The 19,027-nt window shown below is 37.8% G+C and overlaps 1 long non-coding RNA gene across 1 annotated transcript in view; it reads left to right on the top strand.

Annotated features, from left to right (window-relative positions):
* LOC140829120 (uncharacterized) overlaps positions 1 to 17,663 on the top strand; it is a 43,848-nt gene extending 26,185 nt beyond the window's left edge. Inside the window, exon 2 of the long non-coding RNA XR_012117393.1 lies at positions 17,111 to 17,663. This is a non-coding gene — a long non-coding RNA (uncharacterized lncRNA). The remainder of the gene's footprint in view (positions 1 to 17,110) is intronic.
* The last annotated feature ends 1,364 nt before the right edge of the window (positions 17,664 to 19,027 follow it).

Raw genomic sequence — 19,027 nt, 5'->3', positions numbered from 1 at the left:
CAGAATTAAAATCAAAGGGAACATCTTTCATAAGTAAGGAAGATAGAGGTTTGGCAACTTTAGAAATTTTTTTGATAAAATGCCGATAAAAACCGGCATGGCCTAGAAATCTTTTAACTCCCTTAATGGATGCCGGAGGTGGTAAGTTCTTGATAACTTCAACTTTTTCCTTATCCACCTTCATTCCATGCCCTGATATCTTGTGCCCCAATACTATTCCTTCTTGTCCCATAAAATGACATTTTTCCCAATTCAGCACCAAATTCGTCTCCTCACATCTCATCAATACCACCTTCAAATTCTCCAAACAGTCATCAAAATAAGAGCCAAAAATCGAGAAGTCATCCATAAAAATTTCAAGAAAGGTTTCTATCATGTCATGAAATATAGCGGTCATGCATCGTTGAAAAGTGGCAGGGACATTACACACACCAAAGGGCATCCGTCTAAAAGAAAAAGTGTCATAAGGACAAGTGAAAGTGGTTTTCTCTTGGTCCTCAGGCGCAATCATAATTTGGTTATACCCTGAATACCCATCCAAAAAATAATAGAACTCATGACCCGCTAATCTCTCAAGTATTTGATCAATGAAAGGCAGTGGAAAGAGATCTTTACGGGTAGAATCATTTAATTTCCTATAATCAATTCACACACGCCATCCTGTAATTGTCCTAGTGGGTATTAATTCATTTTGTTCATTTGTGATCACAGTAATCCCACCTTTTTTCGGCACACATTGAACAGGACTTACCCATGCACTATCAGATATAGGATAGATAATACCTGCATCAAGGAGTTTGATAGTTTCAGCTTTTACTACCTCTTGTATCTTTGGATTTAATCTTCTTTGAGGTTGCACAAGAGGTGAGTACTTATCTTCCATCAAGATCTTTTGCATGCAGACTGATGGATTGATTCATTTGATATCCGCCACCTTCCACGCAAAAGCACTCTTGTGTGCTTTCAAAACTTCCAACGGTTTGTCCTCCATCACATCTGTCCAAGCAGCAGAAATTATGACAGGTAAAGTGTTATTCTCACCTAGGTATATGTACTTTAGGTGTGGAGGCAATGGTTTTAGCTCAAGCATCGGTGGCTCCTCCAAGCTTGACTTCTGCGGGAGCAGGTCTCTTCGATCTCCCAAATCCTCTAATCTCATCCTTATTGGCCTCTTCCATGGCTGGTTGGCATTGAGGTATGTCACTATTTCGGCTTTCACTGCATCCAATTCATCTTCTCTCATTTCAGTAGTGAGAGTGGCCTCCAAAGGGTCCCTAAGAGCATTCTGCACATAGTTAGACACAAAAGCATCAAAAGCATCAATTCTATAACAACTATCAGAATGCAGTGTGTGCTTAAGTGCATTAAAAACATCAAAAGTAATCTCTTCCTCGCCCACTCTCAATCTCAACTTCCCTTCTTGAACATCAATCAGGGCCTTGCCAGTCGCAAGGAATGGTCTCCCCAAAATCAATGGCATCTCCATATCCTCCTCCATGTCGAGCACCACGAAATCAGCATGAAAAATAAACTTATCTACTTTCACTAGCACATCCTCAATAACTCCCCGTGGATACTTGACAGATCTGTTTGCCAGCTGTAAAGACATCCTCGTTGGCTTAGGTTCCCCCAACCCAAGTTTCCTAAACACAGACAAAGGCATAAGATTAATACTTGCACCAAGATCACACAATCTTTGTGAAAAACAACATCACCAATCATGCAAGGAATATAAAAACTCCCCGGGTCTTTTAGTTTCGGTGGGATTTTGTTTTGCACCAAAGCAGAGCAATTTTCAGTTAAGTTCACCGTCATGTGATCCTCCAACTTCCTCTTATTAGCTAATATGTCCTTCAAAAATTTAGCATAACTAGGCATTTGCATCAAAGCATCGGCAAAAGGAATATTGATATGCAATTTTTTAAATACCTCAAAAACTTACCGAATTGTGCATCAAGTCTTGCTTTTTTCAGTGCTGCAGGGAAAGGAGGAAGTATAACAATTTTAGATTTTGCAGTGTGTGCTGGTTTAGTGTTAGAAGACTTACCTTTAGATGTCGCGGTCTGTTCATCCGGCACTTGATTTTTTTTTCTTTTTCTGTCGACTCTAAAAGTTTCCCACTCTTCAACTCAATGGCCTTCACTTTGCTCTTTTGGATTAGTCTCGGAGTTACTTGGCAAGGTGCTTGGCTCTCTACTTGCTATCATCTTCGATAATTGCCCAATCTGATTTTCAAGCCCTTTTATTGATGCATCCTGAATTTGTAGTCTAGTCTCGGTTGATGAGATGAACTTAGACATCATCTGCTCCAAATTGGACTTCTCTTCTCTAATCCGGCGAGTAAAAATACTCACCAAAGCCCAATTTTCAAAAATCATACTTAAAAACACCTCATATTAAATAACTAAAAATAATTATTCAATTAAAATGTTTTCCTGAATATCACCGATCTCCGTTCTTCGCTCGAGCGCGAAATACAACTTAAAAGCCCTAATGCATGTAAATTTACAAATAATCATGACATAACCCTACCCATGCAATAATCATGCATGTAATGCATAAAAATCAATAAACACATAATTTTTTTTAAAAAAAACCCTATATTGCATACATTCGGGTTACGTAAATTTAAATTTTCTGGACCTTACATTACATGTCGATGGTTTGTGAGGAGTTTTGCATGATTCTCCTTTGAGTTATTTTCAAATGACAGTTTAGAGTTTGACGATTACTCTTATTTTTAACTGCAGTATTTTTACCAGTCATGGAATACTTTCATTTTAAAATGTGTGATTGACAGCTGTTATCGGATGCATACATTTAAATATATTTTGAGATTTAGTTTACAAAAAATAAAATAAAAATTATTTCTTGTAGTTACAAGGCTCCACCCATCAAGTCCCCACGCGGCCCAGGGAAACATATTATTTGATGGTGTTTGAAACGTCTGCTATTCGTTTTACTTAAAAAGTACTTGAGTTTTTTTTTCCTCCTTAAACTCCATAATTCAAAATATACATATATATACTTTCAAATAGATGGACACCATTTTTAAAATAAAACAACCAACTAACATTTGAAAAGCAAAGGAATAGTTCCAATCGTAAAGTCGTCCAACGTTTTACCAAATCTAAAAAACAATAAATTTGAAAAATATAGCCCATACTAAACCTCTCAAAAATCTCTCAAAGAGCATAAATAAATAGTCTTAAAATTCTTTAACGTAAATCGTAAACGTAAAATCATAAGTGCGGAAAAGTTGAAGCACTGATCCTCGGGTCATGTGCACCTCTAGTCCAGTCAAATCAGACATCCAAGCCTCCCTCAACATTATCATCATATTCACCTGCATAATCACAAGTTAGTTTAAAGACTCAACACATAATATTCTTGATACCAAATAATACGTTTTAAACGTCAAACAACAGTGAAAATACTTTTACGTAAAAATAACATTTTCATGACATGCCTACACTTCAAAACATGAACATTTTCATATCATCCTCAACATATTCATATACATATTATCATCAACATATACGTGCTCCTTTTTCCTTTTCGTTGAATTCAGATCGCTAATTGTTAATTTCGTGTTCATCTACGTCTACGTGTTGGGCGATGGATTAGTCTACATGTAACCACAGTACTGGGCGGCAGAGACATCAGCAACACTCTCACCGGTCAACTAAGCATTTGGCCTTACGTATTAATATATCATCGTATACATATTCTTATCCAAGGAAACGCGATCATCAGGCTCCCACTGGGACCATAACCATCACGATATTTCTAACATATCATCGTATTATTCACAAATTCTTCATTTCCTTCAATGTTTCATATTCTCATCACTTTATAAAATTTAAACATGCATATAACGTTTTTCTTTTAAACCAAGCATGCAACATGTCTTTTAAATGTCCATGTTAAATAATGAAATCCATAAACCTTTTAAAAATAATATTTTAACATATACATATCCATGAATATTTACAAAGCAGAAATCAGAGCACTGCCATGATGTTTACTAATTTTCGCGTGTAAAATTACCATTTTACCCCTAGACGTAAAATTTCACGTTTTTAATTTTTTTTATTAATTTCATTGAATCTAACATGTTCCAAATAATTATTTAAGCTTACATTAAAATTCCCACAATTTTATTTAGCTTAAATAATAGACTTTTAAAATAATGTTTAATTATTCGTTCTTAATGTGTTTTAATCCCGAATCATTTCAAACTTTAAAATAAAACTCCTAAATTTTAAACATATAATTTTAATAATTATTTGGCCCTCATGAACCATGACTCGACCTTCGTGAGCCGTGTTTCAATTTATTCTTACAAAGAAAACCCTAGGTTTGAACATGCTTGTTAACCCTTGAGCCAACTTGTGATTCCATCGAGCCAAGCTCGAGCCACCCCAAGCCAATCCCTTCCTAGCCATTCTATGGACCATATTGGATCGACATGACCCCCTGACCATGGCCCTAGCTCGAAACCGAAGCCCCAACTCCAGCTGCAAGCAACGCCGAGAACTCCTATTATGCATGGGCTCTATGTTTGTGTGCCTAGGACTCTAGCCATCGGCCCAGCCCTTGAACCAGCCTGTTTTGCACCCACCTAGGACCTTAAGGAGTCACCCTAGCCCAGCCCTGGGAACCCTGGCCGAGCCCTTTATTCCCTGCAAGCCTGCGCAGCCCTGTGCGTGCTTGATGGATCTCAGGTAGGAGTCCCTGTTGGCTAGGACTCCTCTCAGCTTCTGGTGTTCCAGTCCTAGCGTGGCTAGGACTCCACCCTGACTCATACACGATCCTGGCTAGGCCCTGGTCCCAGCCAAACCCAGCCAAGTCCTCAATCCCATAAAATCAAGCCATAAGATCAACCTATACCAGATTTTGGTTCCAGCTTGTGTGTTCTGTTGTTGTGCGGCGTTTTGGTGTGTTTTTAGGACTCTAAACTCATGTAAAACAATGCTTGATCAATTCCTAATCATGGGAGCCTCCTTTATGCACGTAAACCACGAGAATTTGGATCAAAATTATGCTTTAAAAATTCATGTTCATGTAAAAACGAAAATAAATAAAAACGTCCTTGTTTTCATACAAAACATGATTAAATTCATATAATGGTGTGATAGATGTTTGAAGGAAAGAAATATGCGTGCCTTTGCGTATTTTATGCATGAATATACGTAGACGATTGTGAAGAACGACGACGAACGACTTTGGCTTGATTTTTCTTCGAAATATTCGAAAGTTCCTCCTTATTTCTCTTGGTGTGTGCCGTGTAGGTTGTGATGGAGAGAGTTTTTGATTTGCTAGGAGAGTGAGGCGTGGGGTTGGGGTTGGGGTTTAATCGGGTGTGTTTGTATATTATATACTTTAAATAAATCATTGAACAAGATTAGGCCCATTAGTGGGGTTTAATTATGCCCATTAGTTTTTAATTAAATATAAAAATTATTTTGTTTAAATAATTTTTTGAATTTATTATCCGGGTTGCCCAAAACGTTCGTATTTTTGTTGAAAAACCAACACCGATAAAATTTACGTCCCGACGTAAAAAATCACCTCCAAACCCCTTATTGTAAAAAATATGAAAAAGCATCACTCATATTTTAAATAATTGAAAAAAAAACAATAAAAACATTTTTTATTTTTCATCCCTCGGTCTCCGTTGCTCGATCGCAACTCGAATAACTCTTAAAAATACATTTTAATACATATAAGTAGAAAAACTACAAAAACATTACATAAACGTGTCACATAATCAGTTTAACAATTAAAATCATTTAATTACTCATTTTTCATATTTCCTAGATTTGCATGCAGTTGGATTACGTCGTCATAATTTTGAACCTTACAGTGTTCCCTCTGAATGAGTCAGAATACTGAAGAGCCTGACATCCCCAGGTGAGCCTACCTATCGTCTGAGCCTAGGCTCTGATAGCAATTTCTATGAGGGCACCATCAGGGCCTTCTCGGTAAGTCCTTTATCCTTCTATTCCCTTTGTTTTCCCTAAAATAATTTGCTAGCATTTTTTGTGCTTGTGCAGGGCATCTAGATCCTGATATATTCATATGAGGATGATGTTTCCTTAGCCCAACTAGATACAGATTGAACCCGAGCCACGGGGGAACTTTATGCCCAACTCCAGGCTGAGTTACCAAGGGCCAGGGGTATACATGAGCAAATAATAGATGGGTGGTGTCCTATCAACAACTGGTGTTGCCTAAGCTGATTTAGAGACGGCCCAGGCAATAGCAGAAAGCTCCTAGGTAAGGATGGAGGCTGAAAAAAAGTACTTGAAGCCTCCAAAGTGTGGGCTTGGGAGGCCAAGTATGAGGTCAGTGCTTCAACAGTCCGAGTAGATGCTACAGTGACTACCCTTCCAGAAAGCAGGGAGCAGTTTGAGGAGGCTGGTCTCAATCCAACGAGAGGGAAAACTTCCTTAATTTTGACAAGGCCATTGACTACCTCCCGGAAGAGGTTGCTGAAGTTACGAGGGTGAAGGACGCCGAGGATGCCAAGCCTAAGGATATGGAGCTGGTAAATATGTTTTTTTAATTCCAAGCCTCCAGCCAATCTTCGTACTGGTCTTTATTATTAAAAAAAGTCACAATTTTTTTCATAGACAATACCCTTAATTTTCTTTTCCTTAAGTTGACTGTGTAACGATCGTGAACCATTAGGTTGAACCAACATGGGCCTCGGTCCATACCCATGCTCCACTATTGGTCACAGTTCGTTAGGATGGTCCAGCTTGAACCCTAGCTCATGCCCATGCACCGTCACTCATAGGACATCTCACCCATGAGAAATGGTTTCTTTCGCATACCCCAACACTTGAACTCAGGACCTCCATGCTTAAGTACCTAGATTCCTAAAGTGTTGGTCTCATGCATGGGTATGGGTCGAGACTCATGTCGATTCAGCCAAATGGCCCATAATCTTTACAGGCTGGGCTGATCAATACATATCGTATAAGGAAAATCCTCTAAGTGTCAATAGATAAATGGCCCTCTAGGATGGATTGATATAAACATGGCATCCGACTTCTTTCCAACCCTATTAATGACTGAGTATTCAAATAATCTTAACAATCGTAAAAATTTCTCATTGTTGAAAAGTAATCGGGTGCTTTGGACATGATAGTATAACCTGGGCACCAGATCAATCAGTGATTGAGGATTCAAACAATCTTAAAAATCATAAACAGTTTTAAGTGTTGAAAAGTAATTAGTCCTCTAGGATGGGCTGGTATAACCTAGGCAACAGATCAATGATTGAGTACTCAAACAATCTTTAAAATGTGTAGAGCATTTAGTGGCAATTGATCATAAAATTAATGTGCCTGACCCGAACAACAAGAATCTTTGGGACCCAGACTTATAACCAAGACGGGGTTCCAGGTTTAAATAATATATCCGAGCCTCATGTCTTCCGAGCTTAAATAAGTTTTCGGGGCCTAATGCCTCTCAGGCTTAAAGAAGATGTCAGGGACTCATATTTCTTAGGCTTAAATAAGACGCCAAAGTCTCGTGACTCTTAGGCTTAAATAATATATCGGGGCCTCAAGCGTCCACGCTTCATGTACTTCGAGATTAAGTAAGATGTTGGGGTCTCATTGTGTAATACCGAGCGCTTACCGCTTTATCAAAAGCTATAGCTAGTAGTAATGGTGCAACTCAAATCTTTTAAACCGCATAGCAGCTCAAGCACTACGGTTCGATCGCTCTACCAAGGAAAGATAATTATTGCACCCAACAATCTCCCTCCCAATAATTGCACTCCTTGCAATCAATGGGAATTGAACCCGTGACCTTGGCTCTGATACCAATTGTAGGACCGAGCGCTTGCCGCTTTACCAAAAGCTATAGCTAGTAGTAATGGTTAAACCGCATAGCAGCTCAAGCACCACGGTTCGATCCAAGCAAGGACAATTATTGCACCCAACACATTGTAAGGTCCAAAATTAAGACGACGTAATCCAACTGCATGCCGATCTAAGAAATATGAAAAATGAGTAATTAAATGATTTTAATTGCTAAACTGATTGTGTGACATTTTTATGTAATGTTTTAGTAGTTTTTCTACTTACATGTATTAAAATGTGTTTTTAAGGGGTATTCGAGTTGCGATCGAGGAACAGAGACCGATGACTGAAAAATAGAAAATGTTTTTATTAAATATTTTTTTTAATTATTTATAATATGATTTATGCTTTTTCATATTTTTGAAAATAAGGGGTTTTTGAGGTGATTTTATACGCTGAGACGTAAATTTTATCGGTGTTGGTTTTTCAACAAAAATAAGAACGTTTTGACAACCCGGCTAATAAATTCACAAACTTATTTAAACAAACTTATTTTATTATTTGAATTAAGCACTAATGGACCTAATTTACCTACTTAGTGGGCTTAAGACTTATTAGCAACTTAATTAAATATTTAATGTTCTAACTCCAGCCCAAACGCTCATACCTCACGGCCACACACACACCATCGGACTACAACTCAATTACACGACACACACATACAATATTTTGAAGGGAAAAGTCGAAAGTTTCAAGGAGAATTTAGCCTAGGGTTCTTGTCGTCGTTCTTCGTAATCGTCAACGAGAATTCGTGCGTTAAATACGTAAAGCCATGCATATTTATTTCCTTCAAACATCTATCACAACATAATATGAATTTAAGCGTGTTTTGTATGAAAAAAACAAGTGACATGTTATTTATTTCGTTTTTATATGAACATGGATTTTTAAACCTTAGGTTTCGTTTCAAAATCATGTTTAATATGATCAAAAGGGGCTGCCATGATTTGGACTTGATCAAGCACTGATTTACAGGAGTTTAAGGGTCCTAAGAACTCACACACACACTGCAAAACATAATCGAAACAAGATGGAACCACCTTCTGTCATATGAGATCATAGGGGCTCGGTTATGATCATGGGGGCTCGGCTTGGTCTTGGCTTGGGGCCAGGTCTAGCCAGGGCCGTGGTTGAGTCGAGGGAAGAGTCCTAGACATGCTAGGACTCATACATAACGGCTAGGGAGGAGTCCTAGCAAGCTAGGACTCCATCGAGAGTCATCAAGGGATGCGCATGGTGCACAGAATTGCAGGGGTTGGTTGGCTCAGTCAGGGGGCTGTGGACTGGGCTATGTCAACTCTCTAGGGTCCTAGGAGGGTGTTCCAGGGGCTGGTTTAGGGATGGTTGGGTTGGCTAGATCCTAGGAGAGTAAACAAGAGTCCTTGCCAAAGTTGGAGTTCTCGGCCAGCTGGTGTGCATGGTCGGGGGCTTCGGTTTTGGGTTTGGTTTGTTTTGGTTCCTAAGGGTGTTAAGGGTCAAGTAGGTCTATACAAGGGTTGGCTCGGGTTTGGCTCATCGTGGTTCGAGCTGGGCTCGAGAAAAATTGAAGATGGCTCGTGGGTTCCTAGTTTGGGCTCGGCTAGGGTTTTCTAGTGGAAATTAAATCAAAACATGGCTTACAGGGGTCGAGTGATGGTATTAAAAGTCTAACTTTTAAATTTAGGAATGTTATATTAAAGGTTGAAATTTTTGGGGATTAAAACGCATTAAAAATGAATAATTATAGATTTAAGCTAAATTAAATCTTGAGAAATTTAATTTAGACTTAAATAACTATTTGGCACATGTTAGAGTCAATGAAATTAAGAAAAAAGTCAAAAACGTGAAGTTTTACGTGTAGGGACAAAACGGTAATTTTACACCCAAAATTAGTAAACGTCATGACATTGTCCTGAATCTTGTTTTATATGCTAAAATGATTGTATCAAATGTTTATGAAATTTTATATGTTAAATTAAGATTTTTAAATGTTCATGGATTTTTATGGTTTAATTATGGACATTTAAAAGATATGTTGCATGCTTGGTTTAAAAGAAAAATGATATTATATGCATGTTTTTATTAATTGATGGAAATAAGAAATCTTGAAGGACGTGAAGGGATTGTGACTAATCCAATCATATGTTGGAGATATCGTGATGGTTATGATCCTAGTGGGAGCCAGACGATCGTATTTCCTTTGATACGGATACGAATACGTTAACATGTTAATACGTTGGCCAAGGCCCAGTTGACCGGCGAGAGTGTTGCTGGTGCCCCCCCCCCCCCCCACCCCGCCCAGTACTGTGGTTTTTATAGATGGATCCACCGTACAATACAAATACGAATACGAGTCACAATCACGATCTGAATTCAACAAACACGAATATGAAGATGAATACGTTGATATGAAAATGTTTATAAAAATGATTATGTTTAAAGTTTATGCATTATTATGAAAATGTTATTTTAGACATAAGTATTTGTTGGGTGCAATAATTGTCCCTGCTTGGTAGAACGATCGAACCGTGATGCTTGTGCTGCTATGCGGTTTAAAAGATTTGAGTTGCACCATTACTACTAGCTATAGTTTTTGGTAAAGCGATAAGCACTTAGTCCTACAATTGGTATCAGAGCCAAGGTCACGGGTTCGATTCCCATTGATTGAAAGGAGTACAATTATTGAGAGAGAGATCGTTGGTGGCAATAATTGTCCCTGCTTTGTAGAGTGATCGTGTAACGTCCCTGATTCGATGACTGTCCTCACTGTATCAAGACGGGTCTTTCTAGCGTGCTTATGTCCTCACTCACACGCACCCTGAGAAACTTCTCAGGAGGTCACCCATCCCAAAATTGCCCAAGTCAAGCACGCTTAACTTTAGAGTTCTTATGTGATGAGCTACCGAAAAGAAGATGCACCTTCGTGATATGACTAGTACCAATCAAATCTTTTTAAGCTCTCTTCAACTGTACAGTCCATTACATTGAACAGTTTCCGAATCCCTCTCATTCCGGTGTAAGAACGGTTCATTTATGTTCCCTCCACCTAGAAGCCTGCCAGGAGCCGCTCATTGTCCGTGCCACCTGATGGCACCGATGATCACCCCCCGTCCTCTTCGGCCCCGAGCCTCACATGCCCACCAGCTTCCGCTTGGTTCGTCCCCGAACCACACCGTACTCGGAGAGGTCGGCTCTGATATCACTTGTAACGCCCCTGATTCGATGACTGTCCACACTGTATCAAGACGGGTCTTTCCAGCGTGCTTATGTCCTCACTCACACGCACGCTGGGAAACTTCCCAGGAGGTCACCCATCCCAAAATTTCCCCAAGTCAAGCACGCTTAACTTTAGAATTCTTATGTGATGAGCTACCGAAAAGAAGATGCACCTTCGTGATATGAGTAGTATCAATCAAATCTTTTTAAGCCCTTTTCAACTGTACAGTCCATTGCATTGAACAATTTCGGAATCCCTCTCCTTCCGATGTAAAAACGGTTCATTCATGTTCCCTCCACCTAGAAGCCTGCCAAGAGCCGCTCATTGTCCGTGCCACCTCATGGCACCGGCGATAACCCCCCCGCCCTCTTCGGCCCTGGGCCTCACAAATCGAACCGTGGTGCTTATGCTGTTGTGCGGTTTAAAAGATTTGAGTTGCACCATTACTACTAGCTATAACTTTTGGTAAAGTGGTAAACACACGGTCTTACAGTATTTTTCACTGTTGTATGTGATCTGTATTACATATTATTTGTTATCAAGAATATGATGTATTGAGTCTTTAGACTCACTAGGTGTGATTGATGTAGGTGATTGCGATAATAATGTTATGGGAGGTCTTGATGGTTGACCTGACTGGACTGTACTGAAGATGCACATAAGTCAAGGACCAGCGCTTCTACTTTTCCGCACTTATGAATTAAGTTTATGATTTACGTTAAAGATTTTTAAGACTTTATTTATGCTTTGAGAGGTTTTTGAGAGGTTTAGTATGAGTTATACTTTTCAAATTTATTGTCTTTTAGGTTTGGTAAAATGTTTGACGATTTAACTATTTCCTTTGATTTCAAATACTAGTTGGTTTTTTTATTTTTAAAATGGTGTCAAATTATTTTATATAATTTGTTTAACGGTCGGCCAAATTATCAGTTAGAAAAAAATTTCTAGTATTTTTTAAGCAAAACGAATAGCAGACGTTTCACTCATAACTTTCGGGCTTAAGCAAGATGTCGGGGTCTCATGCCTCCCTGGCTTAAATAAGATGTTGAGGCCTCATACCTCCCAGGCTTAAATAAATTACTTATATTGAAATTGATCAAATGAATTACATTGATATTCATAGGGTAAATGCTAAATACGAGAATTAAGAGTAGTATATCTTTATCTTTAAATTAAAAGAATTCATGGCCTCCTCTTAAGAGATCGAGCATGGTCATCTTCCAGATACAAATCTCCTGAGCTGACTCTCAGGATCATTTTGTAAGGGTTTTTCTATCGAGCTTGTAGATTTCCTACTTCTCTTGCCGGATTAAATTTCTTTAAGACCAGATCACCAACCTGAAAATTATGAGGTCGAATTCATTTGTTGTAAGCTCTCATGACCCGAGCTCGATAAGCTTCCATCCGTATAGGAGCTCTCTCTATTTTCTCCTCAATGAGGTCCAATTCCTAGGGGTGGGCTTCATCATTCCATTGATGTGAGTTTATACTCGGGTTGAAGTATGTTCTCACTCTACTGGTAGCACTATCTCAGAACCATATACCATATACCAAGCTAAAAAGTGTTTCCCCTATGGCAGTACAAGGGGTAGTTCTGTAGGTCCACATAACACTTTATATTTCTTAGACTCAATCTCTCCTGATTCCATATAGTTTGTCTCTAAGGGCCTGAACAATGGTGCGATCGGTGACCTCGGTCTATCTGTTAGCTTGTGGATATGCAACTGAGGTGAAAGACTGTGTAATCTTCATTTCTTAGCTCCAGGTTGTCACTTTGTGTCCCTGAAACTGTAGTCATTTTCAGATACCAGCTTTCTTGGCAACCCGAGCTGGCACTCTATGTTTTTCCAAGATAATTTTAACATATCTTCTTCTGTGATTCTCGCCATGGGTTCATCCTCCACCCTTTAAAAAAAAAAAAATCCATAGCTACTAGCAGAAAGTTCTTATGGGCTCATGCTACAGGGAAATTGCCCATAATATCTAGGCCCCATTAATCAAATGGGAAATATGCTCGGATTGGTCTCATGATTGAGGTCGGGTTGTGGTCGAACTTGCCATGCTGCAAGCATCTTTCACAAGATCGAACCACTCGGACAAAATCCGAGTTCATAGTAGGCTACCAAAATCCCACCAACAAAGCTTTCCGGGATAACATAATGTCCCTGACATGGTCTGTGCGACTCCTCTCATGGATCTCTCTGAGCACGTACCTGGAATCCTCCCATGTCACACATTTTAAGATAAGACCTTGGTAAGATCTCCGATACAATTCCTCTTTCAACACCACAAATTTGGAGGCCCGCCTCTTGATCTTTCGAGCTTGACCCACGTCCTCGAGTAAACTGGTGGTCAAGATGTACTCCAGCATAGGAGTCATCCCCAGGTGTCTTCTCGAGAAACTGATGATCTGGACTCTATTATGGACATCACCTCGCTATGACATAGAATTACTCGTTCTTTTACCTCGGCCAAGGAGGCTTTCATCTTGGCCAAGGCATTGACCTCTGCAGTTTCCTCCCGGGTGATTTGTTCCCCACTCTTGTCTATGAAACTTTCAGATAACTACTGGAAAATTTTCAAGTACTCCATTTATCTTTCCTCTCGGGCTTCGTAAGATTCCCTTACTTGTTGTATGACCGACTGTGAATTCGATCGAGTAAATAATGAACCGGGTTTTTCTGATTTCCTGGGCAGCTCTCATACTAATAAGAACAAATTCATACTATGCCTCATTGTTAGAAGCGAAAATCCAACTTTACTACTATCTTGATTTTCTCCTCGGATGGGAAGATCAAGATGACTCCCGCACCACTTCCATCCTTATTAGATTCCCTATTCACAAATACTATTCATACTTCTTCCTGCCCAAAGTGAGCCATCTCGGTTAGGAAGTCTGACAGGGCTTGACCTTTGATATCAGTTCCATTCTGGTATTCAATATCATATTCCCCTAGTTCCATTGTCCGGATGGGTCATGATCCACACAAATGAGTTGTTGGTGAGGACAATAATATGATGAGATATGAAGTAGAGTCTCAATTTCCTTGTTGTGATTACCAGGGTCAGGCCACCTTCTCTACCTCAGTATACCTCAACTCGGGGATCTTGAGGGCATGACTAACATAATAAACAGTTTTTTGATAAGATCCTTCCTCCTGAACTAGTACTGAGCTAACTTCATGCTCAATTGCAGACAGATATACCCAAAACCTTTCCCTGGGCTCGGGCTTCTCCAAGACTTGTAGACCGACTAGGTGACTCTTTAAATCTTGGAAGGTTTGTTCACACTTATTATACCAACCGAAATGTTAGGCCTTCCTCGTCACATGAGAGAAATCATAATTTCGGTATGCCGAACTAAAGATGAATCGATACAAGAACCAATACTCCCTGTAAGCTGCAACACATTTCTAACAAATTTAGGGGAAACCATTTCCATAATAGCTCTCACATTTTTCGGGTTGACCTCGATCCCCCTCTCGATCACCATAAATCCTAGAAATTTCACACTATTGACCACGAAAATACACTTAACCGGGTTCAGTTTCACCCCATACTCCCTTAGGCCTCGTTTCGTACCATGGATTCTCTAGGATTGTGGGTTATTGTTCATGATAATCCATTATTTGATACATTGTTTATTAAATCAACCCAATGTGCTTTAGAAATGACTAGACTTTATTAAACAAGGTAACATAAACCCATGCCTCACTCCAATACTAATAATCATTATTTCTATCCAATGAGGCAATTTCGATAATACCCCTTCCCCAAAAAAAGTCCAACATAAAAATCCTCCTCCATTTAAACAAACGATGTTCTAAGAAAGGGGCATCATTAGGATTTTTCTCTCTATGGAGAAATCTGTAGAAATTAGGTAAATAGTGTTTAAAATCTTTGTTTAAAACGCTTATTAGCATATGTTGTTGTAAAAATTAAGTTTTGTTATGTTATATTTTCTTCTATCAGTTGCGAAATTTTCATAAATCTGAGGCTCATTGTCTCGGTATAACCTCTCTCAATCTAATTTCATTTTTGGTAAGAAGCCTTTTTGCAATTCTCTATCAATTTTTGTGAAATTCATTATGCTTAATGCGGCGAAAAAATTGTTAGTGAAATATTTGTTTATGAGAAAATAAATTAATGTTAAAAATAATCTAAATAGTTGTTACAGTAAGAAAGTGAAATTCATGAAATATTTGTTTATAAAGTTTAAATGGATCTGCTGAAGTAAAGGGTTATTTTTGTAGGATCATATTCATAATCTTTTCATGTTTTCAATGTCTTCTATTGAATGTTATTATATTTCAAATTTTTCTTATTTATATTTTTTATGACATTTATTTCTATTTGTGATTTTTGAAAAATGATGTTTGTTTTTTAGTTTGGGTTGACATAGTTGATTTCAATCTTGTCTTGGTTTCTGATTCCCTTTTCTACGTTTGAGGCTATTGTTGTATCTTGCTTTTGTAAGATTATTTTTCTTTCGAGCTTTTTTTTTCTTCTATTTCTTTTATTTAATTTCAATAGAAACCATTACCAAATCTGAATCGCATGCTTAGTACAACGTGAAATACACATAATATGTGTTAATTTAATTTAAAAGTAATTGAATTTGTGTTTTTTAAATAAGTTAGCGATACAGTATTGATTTTGGTATTGTATTTAAAATTATTTTGAAGGAATTTTTTACGTATTTTGAAGTAAGTAAATATAAACCAGTAATTTATTGTTAAATCTCTAATATTGTCTTCTTTTACAATATTTAAAATTTATTAGATATTTCAAAATGCATTGCTAACCAACTTTTAAATTATAATTTGTTGTGAAGTATTTTGGAAAAGAGTGAGTCTCATATGAGATCGTCTCACGAATCTTAATCTATGAGATCTGTGAGACGGGTCAGCCCTATCGATATTCACAATAAAAGATAATACTCTTAGTATAAAAAGTAAAAATTTTTCATAGATGATCCAAATAAGAGATCCGTCTCACAAATACGGCCCGTGAGACCGTCTCACACAAGTTTTTGTCTTTGGCAAGATGACCATTAAGCGTATGCACTATCTACTTTTTGTGATGCTGCACCATACCATGTGTTGATCATTCTTGATTTTGTTACTTTTGAGGCGACATCAACTGAAGTTACGTACAAAACCACTTCACGAGACTCGTAGAACAATAGTCTCGTACAACATAACACAAAGAATAAATGTGAAAATGAACCATTTGCATATGATTATTGAAATAGGAGATGTTCAATGTGTAGTGAACTTGCGAATGAATAGGAATGCATTTGCACGATTGTGTTGCTTGCTAACTCATGTTGGAGGACTAGTCGAGTCTAGATATGTCCGTATTGAAGAGAAGGTCACCATGTTTCTGTCTATATTGGCTCATCACAAGAAAAATCGTCTTGTTGGTCCTGACTATGTACGTAGTGAACATACAATCAGCACCCATTTTCATGAAATGCTCCGATCAATTCTCATGTTACATCATATACTACTAGTTACATCATCCACTGTCGATGATAGAAATGATTCCAGGTAACCTCAAACAATTTTTAACTACTTGTCTAAAATAAACATTTGAATTAGGCATGTATGAAGATTCTGATAGTTATATTCATATAAACTTATTATTGGTAAATTGTACAAGGATGTCTTGGTGCATTGGACAAAATGTATGTCGGTATACATGTACCTACCATGGATAAGGCACGATATAGAACGAGAAAATGTACTGATGCAGGAACGTTCTTGGGGTTTGTGACCATGACATGAAGTTCATATATGCACTTACGGGGTGCGAGGGATCTACAATAAATGCTAGAGTTCTTCGTGATGCATTGACTCGTGACGAGACAATGAAAGTTCCAATAGTTTTTGTAATCTGAATTTATTTTTTTATTAATTTTGAAGTATGAGACTTATTTTTAAATATTCTTTATAAATAATGTTATTTCTTGCTTCTTAAATTTGTTGCTTACATAATTCTCGTGACATAATAACTAATTTCTTATTTTCAGGTTGTTTTTACCTATGCGACAATGGATATGCCAATGTTGAGGGATTCTTGACTCCTTACAGGCGAGTACGCTATCATAGGGATGCTTGGGGAAACCGTGCAATTGGTCCATAGAATTATAAGGAGTTATTCAATTAGAGACACTCTCAAGCCCGAAACGTGATCGAAAGAGCCTTCAGTTTGTTGAAAACAAGATTGGTCATACTTCGAAGTCCCTCGTTCTATCCACTGAAAACACAAAACATAATCATAATGACTTGTATGTTGTTGCATAACTTCATCAGGTCTGAAATGTCTGATGATCCGATTGAGGAAGTGAATGGTGAGGTAACCAGTCCGAGCCATGAGTTACAAGATGATTTCATCAACAGCTTGGAATCATCAGATGATTAGGATACATGGAGGGGGAGCCTTGCAATGTCGATGTGGAACCATTTAAACTAAAATCATTCTAGTTTTTATACTTCTTTCATATTAACTTTTGAATAGATGTACTTGTGGCATTTGATGCTATTTTATTTCTAAACTTTAAAACATAATTGCATTGTATGTTATTTTGTTTTGATTATTTCCACCAAAATGATCTTGTTTGTTTTATAAAATTTTGTTGAAAGTAATTGAATTATTTTGACATGCTTCACCTATAGATCAGGAATAGGACAACGACAGCGGCAATGTCGTAATTATGGAAAGCGGAGCAACTTCTGGGAGTCGTGTTGGCAAAGCAAAAAAAAGAAAATAAGACTAGACATAGTTGGAGTGAACGTGAAGAATAGGTTCTGATACGAGCACTGAAAGAGGCTTCCATAGAAGGTTGGAAGAGCGGCAATGAATTTCGACCAAGGTACTTAGGTTCTCTTGAAAATCATATGAAAGTAGCATTCCTTGACACAAACTTAAGTGGCAGCCCACATATTAACTCTAAAGTTCATGTGGAGCAAATGTACAGAACTTTGGTGACAATATTAAGTAAAAGTGGAGTAGGATGGAATGAAATGGAGAAGACCATTGAAGCTTCAAACGACATATGGGAATCATTAATTAAGGTATTTTTTTAAAAAAAAATTTATATGACACTTTTTTCTTAAAAAAATTATATTGAACTCGATTTTAAAAAAAAAAAATTATAGGCAAACAACAATGCACGTTCAATGAGACAAAAGGTGGACCTATTACCATGATTGATGTGAAATATTTGGAAATGATCGAGCAACCAGAGACAAATCTGAACACTTTACTGTGGCAGTTCAATATGTCTTTACATTGAAAACCGAAGTACCTAACAATATAGATATGAGCCTTGAGGATTTGTCTTCTGATGATGAGGGAACTGCTGACTCAATGTCTATATCTGTCACACCATCCTCCAGACCAACATCAAGTGCAAAATCGAAGGGTAAGAAATAGAAGCAAGTGGATGATGTTGATGATGATGCGATATTGGAAGTCATAAACAATTTCGCCATCATCGCCAAAGATACAATGACAGACATTATCAAACAATTGGCAACAAAAAGAGAAGTTGATGATGAGAAGATGTCTAATGCACAAGACAACGTGTTAAAGGTCATGGAAACAATTCCTGAGTTGACGGAAGACGAGAAAGTTATTGTTATTGAGTTATTGGTGGACAACCATGCCAAATTATCACCCTTCTCGCATTTGGGTCATGTTGGAAGATTGAGCTTTGTGAGACGGTTGCTTAGAGGAGATTTACGTAATGCCTTTGATACAGCGCTTTTGGGGTGATATTAAGTTACCATGCAATTAGTTTTTGGAGGTACTGAATTTCTTTTGTGCATCAGGAACTTTCCATGCCTTTTGATGTATCACTTTTGGGGTGATATTAACTTCCAGTTATTTTGGTAAGATTGAACTTGTTTTATAATGAATTTGTTTCATTCAATTTGGAAAACTT

This window comes from Primulina eburnea, chromosome 1 (genome assembly GCF_022965805.1).
Source record: "Primulina eburnea isolate SZY01 chromosome 1, ASM2296580v1, whole genome shotgun sequence".
NCBI lineage: Eukaryota > Viridiplantae > Streptophyta > Magnoliopsida > Lamiales > Gesneriaceae > Primulina > Primulina eburnea.
This window is presented reverse-complemented; position numbering and strand designations above follow the sequence as displayed.